Source organism: Salmo trutta, chromosome 12, assembly GCF_901001165.1.
Source record: "Salmo trutta chromosome 12, fSalTru1.1, whole genome shotgun sequence".
In the NCBI taxonomy this organism is placed as follows: Eukaryota; Metazoa; Chordata; class Actinopteri; order Salmoniformes; family Salmonidae; genus Salmo; species Salmo trutta.
The window spans coordinates 48,616,529-48,635,872 of record NC_042968.1 but is presented as its reverse complement, the minus strand read 5'-3'; positions in this window follow the sequence as shown (position 1 = coordinate 48,635,872).

The following is a 19,344-nucleotide window of genomic DNA, read 5'->3' as shown; positions in this document are numbered from 1 at the left end:
CTCAGCACGTTGTGTATTATCTCTCTGAGAGAATGCCAAGGCTTCAGCTCAGCACGTTGTGTATTATCTCTCTGAGAGAATGCCAAGGCTTCAGCTCAGCAGGTTGTGTATTATCTCTCTGAGAGAATGCCAAGGCTTCAGCTCAGCAGGTTGTGTATTATCTCTCTGAGAGAATGCCAAGGCTTCAGCTCAGCAGGTTGTGTATTATCTCTCTGAGAGAATGCCAAGGCTTCAGCTCAGCAGGTTGTGTATTATCTCTCTGAGAGAATGCCAAGGCTTCAGCTCAGCACGTTGTGTATTATCTCTCTGAGAGAATGCCAAGGCTTCAGCTCAGCACGTTGTGTATTATCTCTCTGAGAGAATGCCAAGGCTTCAGCTCAGCACGTTGTGTATTATCTCTCTGAGAGAATGCCAAGGCTTCAGCTCAGCAGGTTGTGTATTATCTCTCTGAGAGAATGCCAAGGCTTCAGCTCAGCAGGTTGTGTATTATCTCTCTGAGAGAATGCCAAGGCTTCAGCTCAGCAGGCCAACACAGTCTTGTGACGCACAGGCGACTCGTTTTCCAACACGTATATACCAGTGGTTCTGGACCGGTCCGGAACGTGTGTGTGTGTGTGTGTGTGTGTGTGTGTGTGTGTGTGTACTAGTGGTTCTGGACCGGTCCTGAACACGTGTGTGTGTGTGTGTGTGTGTGTGTGTGTGTATACCAGTGGTTCTGGACCGGTCCCGGAACACGTCAGCACACTGAGACCTGACTCGGACCACCCATAGAGGGAGAAACAGAGCTGGGTAGTGCCTAGTGTAAACAAACATGATGCCAAGTCATTATACCTTGGAGCTGTGGCAGAGTGGGCGTGCTGCTCACATGTAACTATTCATTTCCTGCTTTTAAAAGTGGCTTTGTGTCTACTGTAGTTTATTATAACTCTACCTGACTAGTCCAGGCCTGTACCTCTGACTCTTTGTTCCCTACTGTTCCACAGGGTTATAGTATGGAGCTGGCCCCCTGTTCCATGGGGTTATAGTATGGAGCTGGCCCCCTGTTCCATGGGGTTATAGTATGGAGCTGGCCCCCTGTTCCACAGGGTTATAGTATGGAGCTGGCCCCCTGTTCCCTACGGTTCCACAGGGTTATAGTATGGAGCTGGCCCCCTGTTCCCTACTGTTCCATGGGGTGTAGTATGGAGCTGGCCCCCTGTTCCCTACTGTTCCATGGGGTTATAGTATGGAGCTGGCCCCCTGTTCCCTACTGTTCCACAGGGTTATAGTATGGAGCTGGCCCCCTGTTCCACAGGGTTATAGTATGGAGCTGGTCCCCTGTTCCATGGGGTTATAGTATGGAGCTGGCCCCCTGTTCCATGGGGTTATAGTATGGAGCTGGCCCCCTGTTCCATGGGGTTATAGTATGGAGCTGGCCCCCTGTTCCACAGGGTTATAGTATGGAGCTGGCCCCCTGTTCCACAGGGTTATAGTATGGAGCTGGCCCCCTGTTCCCTACTGTTCCACAGGGTTATAGTATGGAGCTGGCCCCCTGTTCCCTACTGTTCCATGGGGTTATAGTATGGAGCTGGCCCCATATTCCCTACTGTTCCATGGGGTTATAGTATGGAGCTGGCCCCCTGTTCCACAGGGTTATAGTATGGAGCTGGCCCCCTGTTCCACAGGGTTATAGTATGGAGCTGGCCCCCTGTTCCCTACTGTTCCACAGGGTTATAGTATGGAGCTGGCCCCCTGTTCCATGGGGTTATAGTATGGAGCTGGCCCCCTGTTCCCTACTGTTCCACAGGGTTATAGTATGGAGCTGGCCCCCTGTTCCATGGGGTTATAGTATGGAGCTGGCCCCCTGTTCCCTACTGTTCCATGGGGTTATAGTATGGAGCTGGCCCCCTGTTCCATGGGGTTATAGTATGGAGCTGGCCCCCTGTTCCCTACTGTTCCACAGGGTTATAGTATGGAGCTGGCCCCCTGTTCCATGGGGTTATAGTATGGAGCTGGCCCCCTGTTCCCTACTGTTCCATGGGGTTATAGTATGGAGCTGGCCCCCTGTTCCATGGGGTTATAGTATGGAGCTGGCCCCCTGTTCCCTACTGTTCCATGGGGTTATAGTATGGAGCTGGCCCCCTGTTCCCTACTGTTCCATGGGGTTATAGTATGGAGCTGGCCCCCTGTTCCATGGGGTTATAGTATGGAGCTGGCCCCCTGTTCCACAGGGTTATAGTATGGAGCTGGCCCCCTGTTCCACAGGGTTATAGTATGGAGCTGGCCCCCTGTTCCCTACTGTTCCATGGGGTTATAGTATGGAGCTGGCCCCCTGTTCCATGGGGTTATAGTATGGAGCTGGCCTCCTGTTCCATGGGGTTATAGTATGGAGCTGGCCCCCTGTTCCCTACTGTTCCATGGGGTTATAGTATGGAGCTGGCCCCCTGTTCCATGGGGTTAATAGTATGGAGCTTGCCCCCTGTTCCCTACTGTTCCACAGGGTTATAGTATGGAGCTGGCCCCCTGTTCCCTACTGTTCCACAGGGTTATAGTATGGAGCTGGCCCCCTGTTCCACAGGGTTATAGTATGGAGCTGGCCCCCTGTTCCCTACTGTTCCACAGGGTTATAGTATGGAGCTGGCCCCCTGTTCCATGGGGTTATAGTATGGAGCTGGCCCCCTGTTCCATGGGGTTATAGTATGGAGCTGGCCCCCTGTTCCATGGGGTTATAGTATGGAGCTGGCCCCCTGTTCCCTACTGTTCCATGGGGTTATAGTATGGAGCTGGCCCCCTGTTCCACAGGGTTATAGTATGGAGCTGGCCCCCTGTTCCACAGGGTTATAGTATGGAGCTGGCCCCCTGTTCCATGGGGTTATAGTATGGAGCTGGCCCCCTGTTCCCTACTGTTCCATGGGGTTATAGTATGGAGCTGGCCCCCTGTTCCACAGGGTTATAGTATGGAGCTGGCCCCCTGTTCCACAGGGTTATAGTATGGAGCTGGCCCCCTGTTCCACAGGGTTATAGTATGGAGCTGGCCCCCTGTTCCCTACTGTTCCACGGGTTTATAGTATGGAGCTGGCCCCCTGTTCCCTACTGTTCCATGGGGTTATAGTATGGAGCTGGCCCCCTGTTCCACAGGGTTATAGTATGGAGCTGGCCCCCTGTTCCACAGGGTTATAGTATGGAGCTGGCCCCCTGTTCCCTACTGTTCCACAGGGTTATAGTATGGAGCTGGCCCCCTGTTCCATGGGGTTATAGTATGGAGCTGGCCCCCTGTTCCATGGGGTTATAGTATGGAGCTGGCCCCCTGTTCCCTACTGTTCCACAGGGTTATAGTATGGAGCTGGCCCCCTGTTCCATGGGGTTATAGTATGGAGCTGGCCCCCTGTTCCCTACTGTTCCATGGGGTTATAGTATGGAGCTGGCCCCCTGTTCCATGGGGTTATAGTATGGAGCTTGGCCCCCTGTTCCCTACTGTTCCATGGGGTTATAGTATGGAGCTGGCCCCCTGTTCCATGGGGTTATAGTATGGAGCTGGCCCCCTGTTCCATGGGGTTATAGTATGGAGCTGGCCCCCTGTTCCCTACTGTTCCATGGGGTTATAGTATGGAGCTGGCCCCCTGTTCCATGGGGTTATAGTATGGAGCTGGCCCCCTGTTCCCTACTGTTCCATGGGGTTATAGTATGGAGCTGGCCCCCTGTTCCCTACTGTTCCATGGGGTTATAGTATGGAGCTGGCCCCCTGTTCCCTACTGTTCCATGGGGTTATAGTATGGAGCTGGCCCCCTGTTCCCTACTGTTCCACGGGGTTATAGTATGGAGCTGGCCCCCTGTTCCACAGGGTTATAGTATGGAGCTGGCCCCCTGTTCCATGGGGTTATAGTATGGAGCTGGCCCCCTGTTCCATGGGGTTATAGTATGGAGCTGGCCCCCTGTTCCCTACTGTTCCACAGGGTTATAGTATGGAGCTGGCCCCCTGTTCCCTACTGTTCCACAGGGTTATAGTATGGAGCTTGGCCCCCTGTTCCCTACTGTTCCACAGGGTTATAGTATGGAGCTGGCCCCCTGTTCCATGGGGTTATAGTATGGAGCTGGCCCCCTGTTCCCTACTGTTCCATGGGGTTATAGTATGGAGCTGGCCCCCTGTTCCCTACTGTTCCATGGGGTTATAGTATGGAGCTGGCCCCCTGTTCCCTACTGTTCCACAGGGTTATAGTATGGAGCTGGCCCCCTGTTCCATGGGGTTATAGTATGGAGCTGGCCCCCTGTTCCATGGGGTTATAGTATGGAGCTGGCCCCCTGTTCCCTACTGTTCCATGGGGCTATAGTATGGAGCTGGCCCCCTGTTCCATGGGGTTATAGTATGGAGCTGGCCCCCTGTTCCCTACTGTTCCACGGGGTTATAGTATGGAGCTGGCCCCCTGTTCCATGGGGTTATAGTATGGAGCTGGCCCCCTGTTCCACGGGGTTATAGTATGGAGCTGGCCCCCTGTTCCCTACTGTTCCATGGGGTTATAGTATGGAGCTGGTCCCCTGTTCCACAGGGTTATAGTATGGAGCTGGCCCCCTGTTCCATGGGGTTATAGTATGGAGCTGGCCCCCTGTTCCCTACTGCTCCACAGGGTTATAGTATGGAGCTGGCCCCCTGTTCCATGGGGTTATAGTATGGAGCTGGCCCCCTGTTCCATGGGGTTATAGTATGGAGCTGGCCCCCTGTTCCCTACTGTTCCATGGGGTTATAGTATGGAGCTGGTCCCCTGTTCCATGGGGTTATAGTATGGAGCTGGCCCCCTGTTCCACAGGGTTATAGTATGGAGCTGGCCCCCTGTTCCACAGGGTTATAGTATGGAGCTGGCCCCCTGTTCCCTACTGTTCCATGGGGTTATAGTATGGAGCTGGCCCCCTGTTCCACAGGGTTATAGTATGGAGCTGGCCCCCTGTTCCATGGGGTTATAGTATGGAGCTGGCCCCCTGTTCCCTACTGTTCCACAGGGTTATAGTATGGAGCTGGCCCCCTGTTCCCTACTGTTCCATGGGGTTATAGTATGGAGCTGGCCCCCTGTTCCCTACTGTTCCATGGGGTTATAGTATGGAGCTGGCCCCCTGTTCCATGGGGTTATAGTATGGAGCTGGCCCCCTGTTCCCTACTGTTCCATGGGGTTATAGTATGGAGCTGGCCCCCTGTTCCATGGGGTTATAGTATGGAGCTGGCCCCCTGTTCCACAGGGTTATAGTATGGAGCTGGCCCCCTGTTCCCTACTGTTCCACAGGGTTATAGTATGGAGCTGGGCCCCTGTTCCACAGGGTTATAGTATGGAGCTGGCCCCCTGTTCCATGGGGTTATAGTATGGAGCTGGCCCCCTGTTCCCTACTGTTCCACAGGGTTATAGTATGGAGCTGGCCCCCTGTTCCCTACTGTTCCACAGGGTTATAGTATGGAGCTGGCCCCCTGTTCCATGGGGTTATAGTATGGAGCTGGCCCCCTGTTCCATGGGGTTATAGTATGGAGCTGGCCCCCTGTTCCCTACTGTTCCATGGGGTTATAGTATGGAGCTGGCCCCCTGTTCCACAGGGTTATAGTATGGAGCTGGCCCCCTGTTCCCTACTGTTCCATGGGGTTATAGTATGGAGCTGGCCCCCTGTTCCATGGGGTTATAGTATGGAGCTGGCCCCATATTCCCTACTGTTCCACAGGGTTATAGTATGGAGCTGGCCCCCTGTTCCACGGGGTTATAGTATGGAGCTGGCCCCCTGTTCCCTACTGTTCCATGGGGTTATAGTATGGAGCTGGCCCCCTGTTCCACAGGGTTATAGTATGGAGCTGGGCCCCTGTTCCATGGGGTTATAGTATGGAGCTGGCCCCCTGTTCCATGGGGTTATAGTATGGAGCTGGCCCCCTGTTCCCTACTGTTCCACAGGGTTATAGTATGGAGCTGGCCCCCTGTTCCATGGGGTTATAGTATGGAGCTGGCCCCCTGTTCCCTACTGTTCCATGGGGTTATAGTATGGAGCTGGCCCCCTGTTCCACAGGGTTATAGTATGGAGCTGGCCCCCTGTTCCCTACTGTTCCACAGGGTTATAGTATGGAGCTGGCCCCCTGTTCCCTACTGTTCCATGGGGTTATAGTATGGAGCTGGCCCCATATTCCCTACTGTTCCATGGGGTTATAGTATGGAGCTGGCCCCCTGTTCCTTGGGGTTATAGTATGGAGCTGGCCCCCTGTTCCATGGGGTTATAGTATGGAGCTGGCCCCCTGTTCCCTACTGTTCCATGGGGTTATAGTATGGAGCTGGCCCCCTGTTCCCTACTGTTCCATGGGGTTATAGTATGGAGCTGGCCCCCTGTTCCATGGGGTTATAGTATGGAGCTGGCCCCCTGTTACCTACTGTTCCACAGGGTTATAGTATGGAGCTGGCCCCCTGTTCCATGGGGTTATAGTATGGAGCTGGCCCCCTGTTCCCTACTGTTCCACAGGGTTATAGTATGGAGCTGGCCCCCTGTTCCATGGGGTTATAGTATGGAGCTGGCCCCCTGTTCCCTACTGTTCCATGGGGTTATAGTATGGAGCTGGCCCCCTGTTCCCTACTGTTCCATGGGGTTATAGTATGGAGCTGGCCCCCTGTTCCCTACTGTTCCATGGGGTTATAGTATGGAGCTGGCCCCCTGTTCCACAGGGTTATAGTATGGAGCTGGCCCCCTGATCCCTACTGTTCCACAGGGTTATAGTATGGAGCTGGCCCCCGGTTCCCTACTGTTCCACGGGGTTATAGTATGGAGCTGGCCCCCTGTTCCACAGGGTTATAGTATGGAGCTGGCCCCTGTTCCCTACTGTTCCACAGGGTTATAGTATGGAGCTGGCCCCCTGTTCCACAGGGTTATAGTATGGAGCTGGCCCCCTGTTCCACAGGGTTATAGTATGGAGCTGGCCCCCTGTTCCCTACTGTTCCATGGGGTTATAGTATGGAGCTGGCCCCCTGTTCCCTACTGTTCCATGGGGTTATAGTATGGAGCTGGCCCCCTGTTCCCTACTGTTCCATGGGGTTATAGTATGGAGCTGGCCCCCTGTTCCCTACTGTTCCATGGGGTTATAGTATGGAGCTGACCCCCTGTTCCCTACTGTTCCATGGGGTTATAGTATGGAGCTGGCCCCCTGTTCCCTACTGTTCCACAGGGTTATAGTATGGAGCTGGCTCCCTGTTCCCTACTGTTCCACAGGGTTATAGTATGGAGCTGGCCCCCTGTTCCATGGGGCTATAGTATGGAGCTGCCCCCCTGTTCCCTACTGTTCCATGGGGTTATAGTATGGAGCTGGCCCCCTGTTCCCTACTGTTCCATGGGGTTATAGTATGGAGCTGGCCCCCTGTTCCCTACTGTTCCATGGGGTTATAGTATGGAGCTGGCCCCCTGTTCCACGGGGTTATAGTATGGAGCTGGTCCCCTGTTCCCTACTGCTCCACAGGGTTATAGTATGGAGCTGGCCCCCTGTTCCATGGGGTTATAGTATGGAGCTGGCCCCCCTGTTCCCTACTGTTCCACAGGGTTATAGTATGGAGCTGGCCCCCTGTTCCCTACTGTTCCATGGGGTTATAGTATGGAGCTGGCCCCCTGTTCCATGGGGTTATAGTATGGAGCTGGCCCCCTGTTCCATGGGGTTATAGTATGGAGCTGGCCCCCTGTTCCCTACTGTTCCACAGGGTTATAGTATGGAGCTGGCCCCCTGTTCCATGGGGTTATAGTATGGAGCTGGCCCCCTGTTCCCTACTGTTCCATGGGGTTATAGTATGGAGCTGGCCCCCTGTTCCACAGGGTTATAGTATGGAGCTGGCCCCCTGTTCCCTACTGTTCCACAGGGTTATAGTATGGAGCTGGCCCCCTGTTCCCTACTGTTCCATGGGGTTATAGTATGGAGCTGGCCCCATATTCCCTACTGTTCCATGGGGTTATAGTATGGAGCTGGCCCCCTGTTCCTTGGGGTTATAGTATGGAGCTGGCCCCCTGTTCCATGGGGTTATAGTATGGAGCTGGCCCCCTGTTCCCTACTGTTCCATGGGGTTATAGTATGGAGCTGGCCCCCTGTTCCCTACTGTTCCATGGGGTTATAGTATGGAGCTGGCCCCCTGTTCCATGGGGTTATAGTATGGAGCTGGCCCCCTGTTACCTACTGTTCCACAGGGTTATAGTATGGAGCTGGCCCCCTGTTCCATGGGGTTATAGTATGGAGCTGGCCCCCTGTTCCCTACTGTTCCACAGGGTTATAGTATGGAGCTGGCCCCCTGTTCCATGGGGTTATAGTATGGAGCTGGCCCCCTGTTCCCTACTGTTCCATGGGGTTATAGTATGGAGCTGGCCCCCTGTTCCCTACTGTTCCATGGGGTTATAGTATGGAGCTGGCCCCCTGTTCCCTACTGTTCCATGGGGTTATAGTATGGAGCTGGCCCCCTGTTCCACAGGGTTATAGTATGGAGCTGGCCCCCTGATCCCTACTGTTCCACAGGGTTATAGTATGGAGCTGGCCCCCGGTTCCCTACTGTTCCACGGGGTTATAGTATGGAGCTGGCCCCCTGTTCCACAGGGTTATAGTATGGAGCTGGCCCCTGTTCCCTACTGTTCCACAGGGTTATAGTATGGAGCTGGCCCCCTGTTCCACAGGGTTATAGTATGGAGCTGGCCCCCTGTTCCACAGGGTTATAGTATGGAGCTGGCCCCCTGTTCCCTACTGTTCCATGGGGTTATAGTATGGAGCTGGCCCCCTGTTCCCTACTGTTCCATGGGGTTATAGTATGGAGCTGGCCCCCTGTTCCCTACTGTTCCATGGGGTTATAGTATGGAGCTGGCCCCCTGTTCCCTACTGTTCCATGGGGTTATAGTATGGAGCTGACCCCCTGTTCCCTACTGTTCCATGGGGTTATAGTATGGAGCTGGCCCCCTGTTCCCTACTGTTCCACAGGGTTATAGTATGGAGCTGGCTCCCTGTTCCCTACTGTTCCACAGGGTTATAGTATGGAGCTGGCCCCCTGTTCCATGGGGCTATAGTATGGAGCTGCCCCCCTGTTCCCTACTGTTCCATGGGGTTATAGTATGGAGCTGGCCCCCTGTTCCCTACTGTTCCATGGGGTTATAGTATGGAGCTGGCCCCCTGTTCCCTACTGTTCCATGGGGTTATAGTATGGAGCTGGCCCCCTGTTCCACGGGGTTATAGTATGGAGCTGGTCCCCTGTTCCCTACTGCTCCACAGGGTTATAGTATGGAGCTGGCCCCCTGTTCCATGGGGTTATAGTATGGAGCTGGCCCCCCTGTTCCCTACTGTTCCACAGGGTTATAGTATGGAGCTGGCCCCCTGTTCCCTACTGTTCCATGGGGTTATAGTATGGAGCTGGCCCCCTGTTCCATGGGGTTATAGTATGGAGCTGGCCCCCTGTTCCATGGGGTTATAGTATGGAGCTGGCCCCCTGTTCCCTACTGTTCCACAGGGTTATAGTATGGAGCTGGCCCCCTGTTCCCTACTGCTCCACAGGGTTATAGTATGGAGCTGGCCCCCTGTTCCATGGGGTGTAGTATGGAGCTGGCCCCCTGTTCCCTACTGTTCCACAGGGTTATAGTATGGAGCTGGCCCCCTGTTCCATGGGGTTATAGTATGGAGCTGGCCCCCTGTTCCATGGGGTGTAGTATGGAGCTGGCCCCCTGTTCCCTACTGTTCCATGGGGTTATAGTATGGAGCTGGCCCCCTGTTCCCTACTGTTCCATGGGGTTATAGTATGGAGCTGGCCCCCTGTTCCCTACTGTTCCACGGGGTTATAGTATGGAGCTGGCCCCCTGTTCCACAGGGTTATAGTATGGAGCTGGCCCCCTGTTCCACAGGGTTATAGTATGGAGCTGGCCCCCTGTTCCCTACTGTTCCATGGGGTTATAGTATGGAGCTGGCCCCCTGTTCCTTGGGGTTATAGTATGGAGCTGGCCCCCTGTTCCATGGGGTTATAGTATGGAGCTGGCCCCCTGTTCCCTACTGTTCCATGGGGTTATAGTATGGAGCTGGCCCCCTGTTCCCTACTGTTCCATGGGGTTATAGTATGGAGCTGGCCCCCTGTTCCATGGGGTTATAGTATGGAGCTGGCCCCCTGTTACCTACTGTTCCACAGGGTTATAGTATGGAGCTGGCCCCCTGTTCCATGGGGTTATAGTATGGAGCTGGCCCCCTGTTCCCTACTGTTCCACAGGGTTATAGTATGGAGCTGGCCCCCTGTTCCATGGGGTTATAGTATGGAGCTGGCCCCCTGTTCCCTACTGTTCCATGGGGTTATAGTATGGAGCTGGCCCCCTGTTCCCTACTGTTCCATGGGGTTATAGTATGGAGCTGGCCCCCTGTTCCCTACTGTTCCATGGGGTTATAGTATGGAGCTGGCCCCCTGTTCCACAGGGTTATAGTATGGAGCTGGCCCCCTGATCCCTACTGTTCCACAGGGTTATAGTATGGAGCTGGCCCCCGGTTCCCTACTGTTCCACGGGGTTATAGTATGGAGCTGGCCCCCTGTTCCACAGGGTTATAGTATGGAGCTGGCCCCTGTTCCCTACTGTTCCACAGGGTTATAGTATGGAGCTGGCCCCCTGTTCCACAGGGTTATAGTATGGAGCTGGCCCCCTGTTCCACAGGGTTATAGTATGGAGCTGGCCCCCTGTTCCCTACTGTTCCATGGGGTTATAGTATGGAGCTGGCCCCCTGTTCCCTACTGTTCCATGGGGTTATAGTATGGAGCTGGCCCCCTGTTCCCTACTGTTCCATGGGGTTATAGTATGGAGCTGGCCCCCTGTTCCCTACTGTTCCATGGGGTTATAGTATGGAGCTGACCCCCTGTTCCCTACTGTTCCATGGGGTTATAGTATGGAGCTGGCCCCCTGTTCCCTACTGTTCCACAGGGTTATAGTATGGAGCTGGCTCCCTGTTCCCTACTGTTCCACAGGGTTATAGTATGGAGCTGGCCCCCTGTTCCATGGGGCTATAGTATGGAGCTGCCCCCCTGTTCCCTACTGTTCCATGGGGTTATAGTATGGAGCTGGCCCCCTGTTCCCTACTGTTCCATGGGGTTATAGTATGGAGCTGGCCCCCTGTTCCCTACTGTTCCATGGGGTTATAGTATGGAGCTGGCCCCCTGTTCCACGGGGTTATAGTATGGAGCTGGTCCCCTGTTCCCTACTGCTCCACAGGGTTATAGTATGGAGCTGGCCCCCTGTTCCATGGGGTTATAGTATGGAGCTGGCCCCCCTGTTCCCTACTGTTCCACAGGGTTATAGTATGGAGCTGGCCCCCTGTTCCCTACTGTTCCATGGGGTTATAGTATGGAGCTGGCCCCCTGTTCCATGGGGTTATAGTATGGAGCTGGCCCCCTGTTCCATGGGGTTATAGTATGGAGCTGGCCCCCTGTTCCCTACTGTTCCACAGGGTTATAGTATGGAGCTGGCCCCCTGTTCCCTACTGCTCCACAGGGTTATAGTATGGAGCTGGCCCCCTGTTCCATGGGGTGTAGTATGGAGCTGGCCCCCTGTTCCATGGGGTTATAGTATGGAGCTGGCCCCCTGTTCCCTACTGTTCCACAGGGTTATAGTATGGAGCTGGCCCCCTGTTCCATGGGGTTATAGTATGGAGCTGGCCCCCTGTTCCATGGGGTGTAGTATGGAGCTGGCCCCCTGTTCCCTACTGTTCCATGGGGTTATAGTATGGAGCTGGCCCCCTGTTCCCTACTGTTCCATGGGGTTATAGTATGGAGCTGGCCCCCTGTTCCCTACTGTTCCATGGGGTTATAGTATGGAGCTGGCCCCCTGTTCCATGGGGTTATAGTATGGAGCTGGCCCCCTGTTCCACAGGGTTATAGTATGGAGCTGGCCCCCTGTTCCCTACTGTTCCACAGGGTTATAGTATGGAGCTGGCCCCCTGTTCCACAGGGTTATAGTATGGAGCTGGCCCCCTGTTCCATGGGGTTATAGTATGGAGCTGGCCCCCTGTTCCACAGGGTTATAGTATGGAGCTGGCCCCCTGTTCCATGGGGTTATAGTATGGAGCTGGCCCCCTGTTCAATGGGGTTATAGTATGGAGCTGGCCCCCTGTTCCCTACTGTTCCATGGGGTTATAGTATGGAGCTGGCCCCCTGTTCCCTACTGTTCCATGGGGTTATAGTATGGAGCTGGCCCCCTGTTCCCTACTGTTCCACAGGGTTATAGTATGGAGCTGGCCCCCTGTTCCATGGGGTTATAGTATGGAGCTGGCCCCCTGTTCCCTACTGTTCCACAGGGTTATAGTATGGAGCTGGCCCCCTGTTCCATGGGGTTATAGTATGGAGCTGGCCCCCTGTTCCCTACTGTTCCATGGGGTTATAGTATGGAGCTGGCCTCCTGTTCCCTACTGTTCCATGGGGTTATAGTATGGAGCTGGCCCCCTGTTCCATGGGGTTATAGTATGGAGCTGGCCCCCTGCTCCACAGGGTTATAGTATGGAGCTGGCCCCCTGTTCCATGGGGTTATAGTATGGAGCTGGCCCCCTGTTCCCTACTGCTCCACAGGGTTATAGTATGGAGCTGGCCCCCTGTTCCCTACTGCATTGTCATTATGTGCAGTTGTAGTCTCGCTGACTCAGGAAGTGACTGTGCCGTTGTAGTCTCACTGACTCAGGAAGTTTCTGTATTGTCCATGAGGTTAAGTATTGAGGGTCAATCTAACGTTTGGAGACATATGTTTCATATTGTATTTGTTTTCACCGTTCATGTGTCTGACGGCTGGCGGCTGGCGGCTGACGGCTGACGGCTGACGGCTGGCGTTCAGTACGTTCTTCTAGTCCCTGTTCTATGAATCTGCGTCGAGCGGCGGGGAATGATTGGATGGACATTTCCTTTTGTTAAAGATGTTATGTGGAGAGATGTTTTCTTCTTTCTAATGGGTGGATCAGCTTAATATTATACCTATTATAGACATAAATACTTTTTTAAAGAATATACCTTTTATTATTTGCCACAAAACCCTATCACCCTTCCCCCAATGGGAGTAAACAAATAAACAATAACAATTAGGCTTCTACCTTCAGTTTATACACATTTTACACACAATCGATTTTTACAATAGTTAGATTTTGTTTTTGGTTTTTTATTCCTTCCTCTATTTCTGATGTCCATCCAGTTTTTGTAACTGTGCTATTTCACAACATTTCTGAACCTGTGTACATTTTTACATGTATTTTGTGTTCTGTGGAGAGTTTGTCCAGGTGGTTATTGCAGACTGAGTGAACAGGGGGGTACGTTTTGTTAAAGAGAGGAACGTGGTTCATCCTGAATGACTTCTTCTTTATTTAGGTCGGCACCACCTGCCTGTACTGGCTCAACCAATACAATAGTATTCTGTAGCTCTGACAGCTCTGTCTGACTCCATACACTAGAGGGAAGAATATAGTGGCACTACTATAGACCAGCGCCCTATTCCCTATATAGTGGTACTACTATAGACCAGGGCCCTATTCCCTATATAGTGGTACTACTATAGACCAGAGCCCTATTCCCTATATAGTGGTACTACTATAGACCAGAGCCCTATTCCCTATATAGTGGTACTACTATAGACCAGAGCCCTATTCCCTATATAGTGGTACTACTATAGACCAGAGCCCTATTCCCTATATAGTGGTACTACTATAGACCAGAGTCCTATTCCCTATATAGTGGTACTACTATAGACCAGCGCCCTATTCCCTATATAGTGGTACTACTATAGACCAGAGCCCTATTCCCTATATAGTGGTACTACTATAGACCAGAGCCCTATTCCCTATATAGTGGTACTACTATAGACCAGAGCCCTATTCCCTATATAGTGGTACTACTATAGACCAGAGCCCTATTCCCTATATAGTGGTACTACTATAGACCAGAGCCCTATTCCCTATATAGTGGTACTACTATAGACCAGGGCCCTATTCCCTATATAGTGGTACTACTATAGACCAGAGCCCTATTCCCTATATAGTACACTACTATAGACCAGAGCCCTATTCCCTATATAGTGGTACTACTATAGACCAGAGCCCTATTCCCTATATAGTGGTACTACTATAGACCAGAGCCCTATTCCCTATATAGTGGTACTACTATAGACCAGAGCCCTATTCCCTATATAGTGGTACTACTATAGACCAGAGCCCTATTCCCTATATAGTGGTACTACTATAGACAGAGCCTATTCCCTATAGTGGTACTACTAGACCAGAGCCCTATTCCCTATATAGTGGTACTACTATAGACCAGAGCCCTATTCCCTATATAGTGGTACTACTATAGACCAGAGCCCTATTCCCTATATAGTGGTACTACTATAGACCAGAGCCCTATTCCCTATATAGTGGTACTACTATAGACCAGAGCCCTATTCCCTATATAGTGGTACTACTATAGACCAGAGCCCTATTCCCTATATAGTGGTACTACTATAGACCAGAGTCCTATTCCCTATATAGTGGTACTACTATAGACCAGAGCCCTATTCCCTATATAGTGGTACTACTATAGACCAGAGCCCTATTCCCTATATAGTGGTACTACTATAGACCAGAGCCCTATTCCCTATATAGTGGTACTACTATAGACCAGAGCCCTATTCCCTATATAGTGGAACTACTATAGACCAGAGCCCTATTCCCTATATAGTGGTACTACTATAGACCAGAGCCCTATTCCCTATATAGTGGTACTACTATAGACCAGAGCCCTATTCCCTATATAGTGGTACTACTATAGACCAGAGCCCTATTCCCTATATAGTGGTACTACTATAGACCAGAGCCCTATTCCCTATATAGTGGTACTACTATAGACCAGAGCCCTATTCCCTATGTAGTGGTACTACTATAGACCAGAGCCCTATTCCCTATATAGTGGTACTACTATAGACCAGAGCCCTATTCCCTATATAGTGGTACTACTATAGACCAGAGCCCTATTCCCTATATAGTGGTACTACTATAGACCAGAGCCCTATTCCCTATATAGTACACTACTATAGACCAGAGCCCTATTCCCTATATAGTGGTACTACTATAGACCAGAGTCCTATTCCCTATATAGTGGTACTACTATAGACCAGAGCCCTATTCCCTATATAGTGCACTACTATAGACCAGAGCCCTATTCCCTATATAGTGGTACTACTATAGACCAGAGCCCTATTCCCTATATAGTACACTACTATAGACCAGAGCCCTATTCCCTATATAGTGGTACTAGTATAGACCAGAGCCCTATTCCCTATATAGTGGTACTACTATAGACCAGAGCCCTATTCCCTATATAGTGGTACTAGTATAGACCAGAGCCCTATTCCCTATATAGTGGTACTACTATAGACCAGAGCCCTATTCCCTATATAGTGGTACTACTATAGACCAGAGCCCTATTCCCTATATAGTGGTACTACTATAGACCAGAGCCCTATTCCCTATATAGTACACTACTTTTTTTGACCAGGGCCCATAAGGTAATACATTTTATTATAGTGAATAGGATGCCGTTTGGGACACGGCCATGTTATTGTCTGTGCCAGCTGGCCAGTCCTCAGGGTCTAATGGGAAACGATCTGTTCCATTAAACTATAACCTCTGAAAGGACTGGACCAATAGAATGTCATCAATGACTGAGGCCTTTTAGGAGAAACTAGACTGGCAGTGCCCCTGGCCTGCTGCGCTGTTCGGGTACTTTTACAAAGGTTGGCAATGCTGCTGACTAGCTACTTACCACTCTGTTGTTGAACGATTGGGGAAACATGGACAATACAGCGCTGGAAACATGGACAATACAGCGCTGGAATTCATTGAGGACTGGGGAAACATGGACAATACAGCGCTGGAAACATGGACAATACAGCGCTGGAATTCATGGAGGACTGAGGGAAACATGGACAATACAGCGCTGGAAACATGGACAATACAGCGCTGGAATTCATGGAGGACTGAGGGAAACATGGACAATACAGCGCTGGAAACATGGACAATACAGCGTTGGAATTCATGGAGGACTGAGGGAAACATGGACAATACAGCGCTGGAAACATGGACAATACAGCGCTGGAAACATGGACAATACAGCGCTGGAAACATGGACAATGCAGCGCTGGAAACATGGACAATACAGCGCTGGAAACATGGACAATACAGCGCTGGAAACATGGACAATACAGCGTTGGAATTCATGGAGGACTGAGGGAAACATGGACAATACAGCGTTGGAATTCATGGAGGACTGAGGGAAACATGGACAATACAGCATTGGAATTCATGGAGGACTGAGGGAAACATGGACAATACAGCGTCGGAAACATGGACAATACAGCGCTGGAAACATGGACAATACAGCGTTGGAATTCATGGAGGGCTGAGGGAAACATGGACAATACAGCGCTGGAATTCATTGAGGACTAGGGGCTTTTTAGAGAATAGACTGGGCTGGTACTATAGCTCTGTCCCAATTCCCCACCCTTTTTCCTGAAGTGTACACTGTACACACACTCCGGAAGGAAGGAAGGAAGGAAGGAAGGAAGGAAGGAAGGAAGGAAGGAAGGAAGGAAGGAAGGAAGGAAGGAAGGAAGGAATTCCATGTTCATGCCAGATCTCCAGTTGGTAACCCATCCCTTATGGGATTTAAAAGGGTTGGTGGGAGGAGGGAGGTTCCAACATTTTTGGGGGGTTAAACCAATGCAAGAAAGTGTGTACAAAGTGTACACTTTGGGAGAAGGGTGGAGAATCAGGACACAGCCTTTGAGGTGTTGTGGAGAAGGGTGGAGAATCAGGACACAGCCTTTGAGCTGTTGTGGGGAATTAGGACACAGCCTTTGAGCTGTTGTGGGGAATTAGGACACAGCCTTTGAGCTGTTGTGGGGAATTAGGACACAGCCTTTGAGCTGTTGTGGGGAATTAGGACACAGCCTTTGAGCTGTTGTGGGGAAGGGTGGAGAATCAGGACACAGCCTTTGAGGTGTTGTGGGGAATTAGGACATAGCCTTTGAGGTGTTCTGGAGAAGGGTGGAGAATTTGGATGTCATCTCTGAGGAGTTCTGGAGAAGGGTGGGGAGGGATCTCTGAGGTGATGTAAGAAAGGCTGGCAGTGGCACTACTGTTGACTCGCTGCCACTCTGTTTAAAGGACAGGTGAAGCATGTAGGGACCTATTTCAGGATGTTTCTGTTGGGAACTATGTGGACTGGAACTGTTCCCTGTTATAACGTATATGAGAACATTTATTTATTTATTTATTTATTTACAGAGTTGGTTGGTTGGTCGGCTAGCTAGTTGGTTAGCTAGCTAGTTGGTTAGCTAGCTAGTTGGTTAGCTAGCTAGTTGGTTAGCTAGCTAGTCGGTTAGCTAGCTAGTCGGTTAGCTAGCTAGTCGGTTAGCTAGCTAGTCGGTTAGCTAGCTAGTCGGTTAGCTAGCTAGTTTAGTTCAATACTTTTAGCCAGAGACTCATAAGGGTTCTCCATTTGAAATGGGCACTAGTCTGCTTCCTACAGTAGCAAGAAAAACTGTGAACCCTTTTGGAATTACCTGGATTTCTGCATAAATTTGACATAAAATTTCATCTGATCTGATCTTCAAGTCACAGCAATTGACAAACAGTGTGTGTTTTTTAAACTAATAACACACAAGTTATTGTATTTTTCTAGTCTATATTGAATAAATTACTTTAAACATTCACAGTGTAGGTTGGAAAAAGGTATGTGAACCCCCTGGGCTAATGATTTCTCCAGAAGCTAATTGGAGTCAGGAGTCAGCTAACCTGGAGTCCAATCAATGAGATTGGAGATGTTGGTTAGAGCTGCCTTGCCCTATAAAAAAAACTCACAAAATCTGAGTTTACTATTCACAAGAAGCATTGCCTGATGTGAACCATGCCTCGAACAAAAGAGATATATCAGAAGACCTAAGATTAACAATTGTTGACTTGCATAAAGCTGGAAAGGATTATAAAAATATCTCTAAAAAGCCTTGATGTTCATCAGTCCACGGTAAGACACATTGTCTATAAATGGAGGAAGTTCAGCACTGTTGCTACTCTCCCTAGGAGCGGCCGTCCTGCAAAGATGACTGCAAGAGCTCAGCGCAGAATGCTCAATGAGGTTAAGAAGAATCCTATAGCGTCAGCTAAAGACTTACAGAAATCTCTGGAACATGCTAACATCTCTGTTGATGAGTCTACGATACGTAAAACACTAAACAAGGATGGTGTTCATGGGAGGACACCACGGAAGAAGACACTGCTGGCCAATAAAAACATTGCTGCACGTCTGAAGTTTGCAAAAGTGCACCTGGATGTTCCACAGCGCTACTGGTGAAATATTGTGTGGCCAGATGAAACTACAGTCGAGTTGTTTGGAAGGAACACACAACACTAAGTGTGGAGAAAAAAAAGGCACAGCACACCAACATCAAAACCTCATCCCAACTGTAAAGTATGGTGGAGGGAGCATCATGGTTTGGGGCTGCTTTGCTGCCTCAGGGCCTGGACAGCTCGCTATCATCGACGGAAAAATGAATTCCCAAGTTATCAAGACATTTTGCAGGAGAATGTTAAGCTATCTGTCCACCAATTGAAGCTCAACAGAAGTTGGGTGACGCAACAGGACAACGACCCAAAAACACAGAAGTAAATCAACAACAGAACGGCTTCAACAGATGAAAATACACTTTCTGGAGTGGCCCAGTCAGAGTCCTGACCTCAACCCGATTTGAGATGCTGTGACATGACCTCAAGAGAGCAATTCACACCAGACATCCCAAGGATATTGCTGAACTGAAACAGTTTTGTAAAGAGGAATGGTCCAGAATTCCTCCTGACCGTTGTGCAGGTCTGATCCACAACTACAGAAAACATTTGGTTGAGGTTATTGCTGCCAAAGGAGGGTCAACCAGTTATTAAATCCAAGGGTTCATGTACTTTTCCCACCCTGCACTGTGAATGTTTACACGGTGTGTTCAACAAAGACATGAAAACATATTGTTTGTGTGTCATTAGTTTAAGCAGACTGTGTTTGTCTATTGTTGTGACTTAGATGAAGATCAGATCAAATATAATTACCAATTTTATGCAGAAATCCAGGTATTTCCAAAGGGTTCATGTACTTTTTCTTGCCACTGTATATCACACCCTATTCCCCTGTTTAGGGCACTACTTTTAGCCAGAAACTCTATTAAGAATAGGCACTAGGCTGCTTCCTAGATCACACCCTATTCCCCTGTTTAGGGCACTACTTTTAGCCAGAGACTCATAGGGGTTCTCTATTAAGAATAGGCACTAGGCTGCTTCCTATATCACACCCTATTCCCCTGTTTAGGGGACTTTTTTGGGGGCTT